The 9,704-nt window shown below is 34.9% G+C and overlaps 2 long non-coding RNA genes across 6 annotated transcripts; both read left to right on the top strand.

The window, feature by feature from the left end:
* The first annotated feature begins 3,283 nt into the window (after positions 1-3,283).
* LOC135748907 (uncharacterized) lies at positions 3,284-6,166 on the top strand. Of its 5 annotated transcripts, none has more exons than XR_010532253.2 (4): positions 3,284-3,374; positions 4,055-4,269; positions 5,232-5,448; positions 6,018-6,166. It is a non-coding gene; the product is annotated as an uncharacterized lncRNA (long non-coding RNA). The 5 variants fall into 5 exon arrangements; XR_010532257.2 differs by lacking the exon at positions 3,284-3,374 and adding an exon at positions 3,381-3,568; XR_010532259.2 differs by lacking the exon at positions 3,284-3,374 and adding an exon at positions 3,416-3,523.
* A 1,357-nt stretch (positions 6,167-7,523) lies between these two features.
* On the top strand, positions 7,524-9,071 carry LOC135747193 (uncharacterized). The gene is made up of 4 exons (XR_010531745.2): positions 7,524-8,444; positions 8,543-8,676; positions 8,751-8,854; positions 8,965-9,071. It is a non-coding gene; the product is annotated as an uncharacterized lncRNA (long non-coding RNA).
* The last annotated feature ends 633 nt before the right edge of the window (positions 9,072-9,704 follow it).

The raw sequence follows: 9,704 nt of genomic DNA, 5'->3' as shown, positions 1-9,704 counted from the left end.
GTAATCTAATTAAGTTTATGTTAATAACAATTGGTTAATAGCAAGATTATGAACGTAAATGGAATGTATGCTCAAGCAGATGGTACATCTGCATCATTTGTGAACACACACACACACACACACACACACACACATTATGATGTTCTACGTATGAAGTCTTTGGACTACCTGCCATCATGATCTGATTGCACTTAAAGCTAGTTCAGCTAGTTTATAAATGCCTTATAAAGTTTTTCACTAGTGTCATACACATATCCTTAATAATACAGTATAGCAATACCACATATAATTACAACCAATTTAGCATATGAACAACAGATGGAACTCTATATGTATGGCCTAATGGGAGAACATCAATGTCATTGTATAGAGCAGTTAGGCTTTAAAACATGCTTTTTGAGTTTAATTAATAATCTTATTTTGTGTGAAGGAGGCTCTCTACTACAAACCTTTTAAGCTTTTTTTTTTACTTTTTGGCACGCGTTGCCTCAGACAAAGTTTCCATATCAGAAAGTATGTGTCATAGATCAATCTGAGGCTTCCAATGGATTAGTCAAGCTCAGACCGTTTCTTTGTCATAGTAACTAGAACTACTCTGCAGCAGATACTAGAACAATTATGCAAATGAAATAAACTTTTGATGCTTTTTTTCTGTGTATTTTCTGATCTATAAGACACTTTGGATGAATGTATATGCTAAATGAATAAATGCATATGTGATGACTGGAAAAAAAGAAGAATGGCAATAAGACACATGTCTATAGCTTTGATTGGAATAAAAAAAAAGTGCTTTCTTGTTTTCACCTTTATTTTTTTCCCATCTGATCCTTTTTAAGGAAAAGTAAAAGTGACATAATGACCAATGTATGGTAACCCATACTTGAAATGTGACGTCTGTATTTAACCTATCAAGTGAGTGGTGAACACGCACTGCACGTCGTGAACATACACACCCAGAGCAGTACTGCAGTGCCCGGGAAACACTTGGAGACAGGTGGCTGGCTCAAGGCACCTCAGTCGCAACCTGTCAGCCGTGAGACTCGAACCGGCAAAACTCTCAGGTTATAAGGCCGACTCTAACTATTAGACCATGACTGCCTATTATCTTATGATGTAAATATTATGTTATATTTAAGAAGTTAAGCTTTTTTGGTAACTGTTAACAGCCTTTTATCAACAATTCATTGTTTCACATATTGATACAAAGTAAAAGCGTAAGTGCAAGTTGTTTTTAAATAAAACATATATTTTAGTCTAATAATTTTAGGATAAGCCCCTAGGATAAGTTAAATAATGAAATGAATATTTATGATGAACACTTGCTGTTAACAAGAAAGATAAAAACAAGAAGTCATCCTAACAGTGATTAGTTTTATCTTTACTTAGCTGAGCACTTGACCCCAAAAATTTTATTGTTTGTGTTGATGCATTGTGATAGTTCGTAGGAAGAATACAAAAAATTCTGTGGTAATTTTTAACACCTTGGGTGTGGATCTAAGCAGTGTTGATTTAACTCTGGAGCTTTGCTGAAATTAGAAGTAGTTTCAACTACCCTATCCTAAAGGACTGAGTGGCAAGGTAAGGAAAATAACAGGACAAAGAGTACACTTCTATTAGTAATCATAATAACTTCTTACATTGAACTGATTATACTTTGATTTCTGTAATTTTGTTATTATATTTGTGTGTAAGTATGAACAGGGTTGGGAGAACTACTTCAACATAATTTCCAATACAGTTACAAATAACCTTAAAGAGATGCAGTAACCTAATTCAAGTATCACAAAATGAAAGTAATCAAGACTTACCTAGACTACTTCAATGTCAAATATGTAAATAAACTTAATAGAAAAGCATCAAAAGAGTCTTTCAAACTCCAAGCAGATATGAGACAGATAGGCTACTCACTACAGGGGGCTGCAAGAATAAAACAAAAATATTTTTTTTGATTATGCCCTCGATAATCATGATAATTAATGTTGATTAATAGTTTAGTTTAGTTTATTGGTTTTGTTTGACAGGGACCATGCATAAAATAGCTTCTATACCAGGGTTAGCTAAATAGCTAATTTGCACCTGTAGTCCCTGGGCAAGATGTTCATGCACAATTAAAAACACAAACAGGATAAAAAGCCAACAAAATTAACATTACAAGTATAAGAAAAAAACTAAAAAGAAAAAACAAAAAATCAAATAAAAGAAAAACAAAAATTAATTAATGATCACAAACTTGATTAATTTTCAGCCATTTCTTCAAAGACTTTTTAAAACTTTTAAAACTCAAAGAGTCTCTGATATGGAGTGGGATTACATTCCATTTTCTAATTGCTTGATATGAGAATGCTGATTGACCAAAAGTGGTCTAAACTACATTAAAATGCTTAATTGCATTTTTATAGGTAATTCATTTTATAGGCTAAAAGGTTTGACTGGTTTTTGCTTGCTTACTAATTCAAGACATCACACTGACTTTCTGAGTGACATGGAAACAAAAGGTTTTTCAAACTTGGACTAAATTGTATAGAAATGGGCTACACTGCACAATAAAACTCCCTTTATAATGAATGACGTGGGAATTACTTGGCCCGTCTGACCTTTGGATTATAATCAGTACAATCAATGTACAGTGGAGAACACAGCAAAATTGTATTGGGAGCAATTTAGGGGCAGTTTCCCGGACAGGGATTAGACTAGTCCTAGACTAAAATAAATGTAAGAGCTGTACAAACTAAAAAAAAAATGAATTGACATATCTTAAAATACATCAGTGCTCTTTGTTTTGCCTTAAAATGCACACAAGTAATGTTTTTAGTAAGGTATGTTTGTTTATTTTTTACTAATTAGGCTTAATCCTGGTTTAAGAAAACCCCTGTCCGGGAAAACACCACTTAATGTTTGTCATTTAGTGTTTTGCGTTCATATTCTTAACTTTGGACATAGCTTTATTAATATATTATTAAAATGATAAGATCATTAATGCATTGTCGGTAAACCATGCTTTCAATGAAACTGGCTTTAAAAACAATAACTCGTGCATTGCATGTCGTTACCACTAATGATCACAAGATGGCAGATGACTTCTTCGCCACTATCATTTTGAGTCGTATTTTAAAGGAAGATTTACAAGCAATAGCATGCAATGATTTTACTATAGCCAACTTATTAAATGAAGATCCAAAATCAGGAAGCCAAATGCAGTTTGAGATTTATTAAGAATAGTGTGTTATATAACAGGATATAGAAGAGGCAGATCATTATTTTTCACACTCCATCACAGCAGGTGGCGGTATGCACCTTTAAAGTTGGTTCGTAACCCGCCATTAAACCAAAAGAAGAAGATGAAGATTGTAACGTCAGCTCATCGTAAGCATTAGGTAAGTGCTCGCTCACAAGCTTATGAATAATTATATTGCAGCGAATGCGTTACGACAGGCACTGTCATTGTGTGAATAATTAATGATATAGTGATCCAAGCATTACGTCGAGTTTGCCGTAAGCTTACCTCATAGCCATCATAAGCCAGGTACGCTGACGGAAGGGTAACGTAACCACACGGAAGAGCCAAAAAGTACTATGGAGGAATACAAACGCAAAAGCAGCAGCAGTAACAACAACAGAAAACCGTTTTGTTAGATAAATGGCCTTGGGCAAAAGTCTTTATAACTGCAATAACATAAGTTAGTGGAAACAGTGTCAGGCTTTCCCAGATGGAGACAATATAGTGAGGTAAAATTTTAGTGCTGTTTAAATGAATGCGTTGTGTTTGTTATTCATTTAAAAATATGAACATAAAGTTATGACTCATGACAAACTGGCAAGAGAGTAAATAACACAGATCTGTCCAAATATGAGGGAAACTATATTCCTTTGTAGGCCTACTGTGTAGCATTATTAGAGTAAGTTGGTCTATATAATTTCCTTGTTGATTTTACATTAATACTATGATTTTACATTTGAATAACCATTGTTTCAAAAATCATAAAAACAAATCTGATTCTAGTTATTACTAATACAAGCAACTTTTTATGGTTTTCTATATGCTTGTCTTTCACAGATTATTCACCCAGTGTTTATTCACAAGATTGACCGAAGCTTATTTAGATGACCAAATTATGAACAATGACCCACCCTGAGGCTGTAAGAGTGGGCCTGATGAGAGAATGCATACTTGAAGCAGTTATAGGACTTAATATATTCAAGAAGACCAAGCGATCCTTATAGGACTACATGCAAAGCAATGTACTCCAGACCGCACAACTGGACATACAGGTACTTTTTAAAAAGCTCATTATTCTTCTTAACTTAAACATGCATGCTTATTCTTTCTGCTATTGTCTGTTTTATTATTAGTAAACAGTTTTGTTTTAAATTGTTAAAACATCTTTATCCTTTTTCAGATGATATTTTTGTTAAAGATTTTTATTATCTACATGTCATGTCTGTGTTTATTTCAAGTGCAAACAGTAGAACTGTCACAAATTCATATATTTATGACTTTGCACCTGCACTTAATTTAGACATTTTTAAGCATTTAAGGTCAAAATCAGAGTGTAACTTTTACTTTTCATACTAAATGAAATATTCAGTTTTCACTTGTTAACCTGACCGATACAGCAACCATCACACCAAACATTCCAAAACCTGTTTCTGTCTAATGAAACAATCAATGAATTTGGGCAACCAGTATCTGATTGAATACTATAGCTACAAGTGTGTCACAGCTTTGTTCTGATTGGTTGTTTCTGTTTATGTGTTTTGTACGCTGTGTGTTTTGTCATTGGTTTGTTTTGACAGGTGGCCATGCACGTACCAGTCATTGTCTTAAGCCCAGGATACACTGCAAGATTTTTGCTCTCCTATAATATCATTACCTTATCACACTGTGCGACATGGATCATTTAAACTTGGGTACGACAAGCATGTAGACTGTATAATGATGACACCTATTGACTCATAGGTTGTGATGACTGTGACTCCAGTTAAGTGCAATGTCACCAGCATGTGCTAGTGTTAAACAAATACTGGTAAGCTGGTCGACATAGGACCACCGAAGAGCCACGATCACAGAAATTGCCACAAATGTTTCACGATGGTAATCTTTCGTTTGGGACCGCCAAAAATCATGCAGTGTATCCCAGGCTATATCCTCCCCTCCGTCTAGTCATCATCTCATTAATTATGAGATGCGCTGTCAGTGCTTTTTCTTTCTGACTCTTCTCTGTTCTCTCCAGATTGTGCCCTGATGCCATCTGCCCCGTTCTCCCAGCCTCATCTTCCCTCTCTATGCCTAGCTTCACATCGGTTGGCTCTTCTTTGGCTCTCTTCATCCCGTCTGCCTGCCTCGCTGCTCTCCCTGATAACATTTCCTGACTGATGCCTTGCACTCTGACTCTTTCTGCAAGGTGCCATTCTCAGCAGTGACTCAATTTAGTGCCACCCTGCTGCTTGGTGAGTCTCTGCATTCTGGAATTGAGATTTTCATTGTGCATTCAATAAACTGTTTTGTGCCTACAGTTGAGTCTGTGACTTTTTTTGACCAAGTGATGTAAGTAAGGTCTCAACTTTATACCTTTTAATATTGATTTCTAGTTACACAGTTGTCTTTATGATGGGCCTAGCATTTTTTAGAGAGTCTGTATTTCTGTTTCCTATGTCAATACTACCTATTACAATGTTTTTGGTTGAAAACAATTATATCCCTTTGTTGCCAATGTTTGTGGTTTATGGGTTTTATTAATAATCAAATATTAAATAAGATTCATTTACAACTGAGCAAAAAAAAAATCCTTTTGGAGTTTATATTCCATATAATTTGCCTAATTCTTACTAGAGTACATGTAATAAAGTTCTGTTTTCTTTTTCATTTATGTTTTTACTACAGTACATTCTGATTGTATGAAGTTATAAGACTTAACAGTTTACAGGCTGTGATGTGCATTAGGCCTACATATACTAACATTCCTAGGTCACCCATTTCCCAGGGCAGCACAATAAACTTTACCATTTATGTGTTGCAGGCATTGCACTTCTGAGGTCATCACCATCTTTCTTCAGCCAACCAAAATGATTCTCACCAACCACCCCAGCTCTGCTAAGCTTGATGTTGGAGGTCTGCTGTTTTTGAAGGGGGACCACTGTCCATTAAAGGCTTCATAAACCATTTAACAAAATCACATAAGATAGGGTAGTTCATACTCCATGCGATGTGCCATACAATGGAAGGGCCATGTTCTTTATCACATCTGGATACTGCAAAGCTCCTGTCTCCTCAACAATTTACGAACTAATCAATTATTAAATGAAGAAATGCTATGGAAAAGCAAAGATATTTCTTCCTGTGGAGTTTGAGTCTTAAATTTAGTAATTACTGTTTAATGGCATAAATAAAAGTTAAATATTATGTTATTTTAAAAGCATCATGTATCTTTCTTCATTCCTAATGTATTCTACTAGTAGTGTGTCAGGCACTTTAACCCTTATGAAAAAAGCCAAGGAAAATAGAGAGCATCATATCAGAACAACTGTTTATTTGCACATGCAACATTAAACTATGGTATACATCTCTGTTTTCATTACAATATTGAAAAGGATGAGTATTTGGAGTCTACAGTACTGCTTGCTCCATCTCCAGCAAAGATAAAAACATCCCAAGAAAAAGGAGTCATTCACATAGTATTCCTCTTTTTACAACCGCAACACATTTTACACAGACAACACAGCATCTGGAGGACGTATATGATCCTCACCAGTGTAATTTATTGTTTTTTTTTCCTGTGTGTGTCTAATGATAATAAAAAAATTATAATTGATCAATTATACTTTGAAGGATAAAGCAAAACTACTATATTTACTATAAAGCTATCTAAACCAATAGCAGCTTCATAAGACTTACGGTGGGTATCAAAGGGACTAACAAACAAATATAATGCATATGGGTTGACCTATGAAAACATAATGTCCTGTTTTCATTTGTCAGTTACCAGTTAGGCTTTAGAAGCATGATAAAGTTAAAGTGTATTTAAAAATATAGTTTGGAAAAATGTGTGAAAGTGGTCATGAATTTCAAGGGTTGAACGATTATAGTTAACTGTTCAAAAATATGTAGTTGTAGCCTACTAATGCTTTTATAAAATGCTCAAAATATATTTTAGATAACATCCTGTGATATCCAAGCCTTGTTTGTTTCTGTGTTTTCAAAGCTCCACACCAGTAGGTGGTGGTAAAGAAAACAGTGTAGGTACGTGTTAACGCGTAAATCACGTGTTAACACGCATTTACGCGTTAACACGTAGTGCGTGTTAACACGTGATTTACGCGTTAACACGTAGTGCGTGTTAACACGTATTTTCAACATGTTTTTTCCCTGTTGGCCTTCCATAGGCTTGCCTCCACTTTTTTTACTCCTCCCCTCACTGCAGCCGGCTACTCTCGCCTATATTTCAGGCGAGGCAAGCTGCATCTCAAACAAGCCTAGTATCTGACATCATAAACAACGAAGCAACACGTTATACTTACGTTTGCATTCGTACATGCCAACGCATTATCACGATGTCATTCGCGTACAAATATTACGTCTGACGTTTGCATAGGTATTTGCTTACCTGATGTCGTGTCATCCCTCACGAACAAATTCGACGTCTGATGTTACCATCACATCACAAATGCAAATATATCCTTGAATATGGCAATGGCATTGGCTGGTGTCCGGTTTGACGCAAAGACACGAACAAAGTAACCGTATTGATGCGGACAAACTGTACATGTTGAAGCGTCCAAATTTCACGCGTTTCTTGTTAATACATTTGTCCCTGTTCGCGTTCCATAATTTTTTGCCTTTTACTGTACGTTACGTAACCGGTAACCGGAGATTAACATAATGTGCGTGTAGAGCTAAGCTTGCAAGCTAATTGTTTTGTTTTGTAATACTGTATTTCATAAACAACGTACCATATTTACACACGTGTATGTCGAATTATGCAGACTATCGTTTTTTTTATCGATGTTGGTTTAGACATGTTTACAAACTTGCTAAGTTGCTAAGCTAAATACAAATACAAATGCCAGCTAAACTGTTACCAGTAAAATTTGTTCTCATGATCAAACTCAAGAAACTCTAAGTACAGATGATTTGTTTAAAGTTATATGTATTTTACTGTTGTATTTACTTGAAGCTTTCTTAGATTTTGAAACGAAGTAAACACGTAATGTGTGTTGCTAATGTTGGGCCATGTAATATGTAATACATTAACGTTTTAATGAATAGTCTAACGAGTTATAGTCGTTTGTACTCTATTGTTATAATATGTATTTTTGACTCAATACATGTTTGTTTTATTTGTCTATATCCTAGATTCGCAGCTGTACACATCCTTCTACACTGTATGCAAACATGCAACATCATTACACACAGTACAAGGAGTCAGACTGGCATATGAGGAGCAAAGGTGTGTAACACATATAATGTATTTAGCTAGTGAAACCACTACCAGTCTTAGATGTATAACTGATGATGATAAAGTTTTTTTTCTCTGCATAATAATAGAAACCCAGGCAGTAGCATCGTTTCACAATGTTTCCATCACCATCATCAGTGGATGCCTTTGCCGTCCGTAGCCTGAGATTTCAGATTTGCAGCAAAAAAAATTTGATTTTCTCATTTATTGGAATGCTGTGCAGGTATTTAAGTAACTGTGTTAAATAAAGTAGTATTTACTTTTACAATAAATTAATTGCTTGTTTATATTTTACAGGTATTTGTACCTTGCAGCCATCCATTACAATGTCACCAAGCCGTAACAAAAGCAGGAGAGGGAAAGTACAAGGCTATGTTCCCAAAACACACAAGTGACACACCGTAAGCAGTAATGTTTTATTTCAAATACATTCATAATTAAAAACTTAATGTATGAAGCAGGGAAATAAATGATCAAAACAAAAGATTTATTGACTGCAATATTTCTACAGTTATGTGGAGGATGTGATCAGGCTTGTGTTTGATGAGGTATTTGAAGATAAGCTGAAGGAAGCCCCGATTCCAATGGACCTGGCATCACAGTTTGAGAGACCTTCAAAGGAGGACGTGATTGCATGCCATCTTCAGTGCAGGGGTCGTCGAAAGCCAAAATTGTGACCGATCTGATCAGGAAGCTCCAAGCGTATCTGGAGAACAACACACGACAGGATGATAACCTTATAGTGTCGTCTTAAATAGCACCAGCTGACAAAGCTTTGATATGCCATTTATCTGAATAGATAGCTGTAAGAAATGAATTGAAATTTTTTTGAAACAAGAGCACAATATGGTTACTAAAGTATGTTTATTTGTATATTGTTTAACATTTAAATATATATTTGTAATAAATAAAAAAAACTTTTGACTGACTATTATATTTTCTTTAAAGTTACATCTTTTGTTCTTTTGGGTACTTTGTTACTATAATGATACTTTAGTTTTATTGGTTTAAAAATGTAATAAAACTTACTCTAGTCCTGCACCTCAAAGGCTTATAGTCGGTACAATAAATGTTCTGTGTGTAGGGATTTAGACAATTTGTGCAAAACCTGGATGATGAATCACGCAGGTAAGAGGACCTGGAACATGTTGCATTCTCCTTAAAACCTAATAAGTAAAAACATAGCACTTATAAGTAAGCAGTCTTTCATAAAAAAGTTTACCATAGTGAAATAATGTAGAACATTCATTT

The sequence above is a fragment of the Paramisgurnus dabryanus genome, chromosome 6 (assembly GCF_030506205.2).
Source record: "Paramisgurnus dabryanus chromosome 6, PD_genome_1.1, whole genome shotgun sequence".
In the NCBI taxonomy this organism is placed as follows: Eukaryota; Metazoa; Chordata; class Actinopteri; order Cypriniformes; family Cobitidae; genus Paramisgurnus; species Paramisgurnus dabryanus.
Note: the sequence above shows the minus strand (reverse complement) of the source record. Positions and strands in the feature narration are given on the sequence as shown.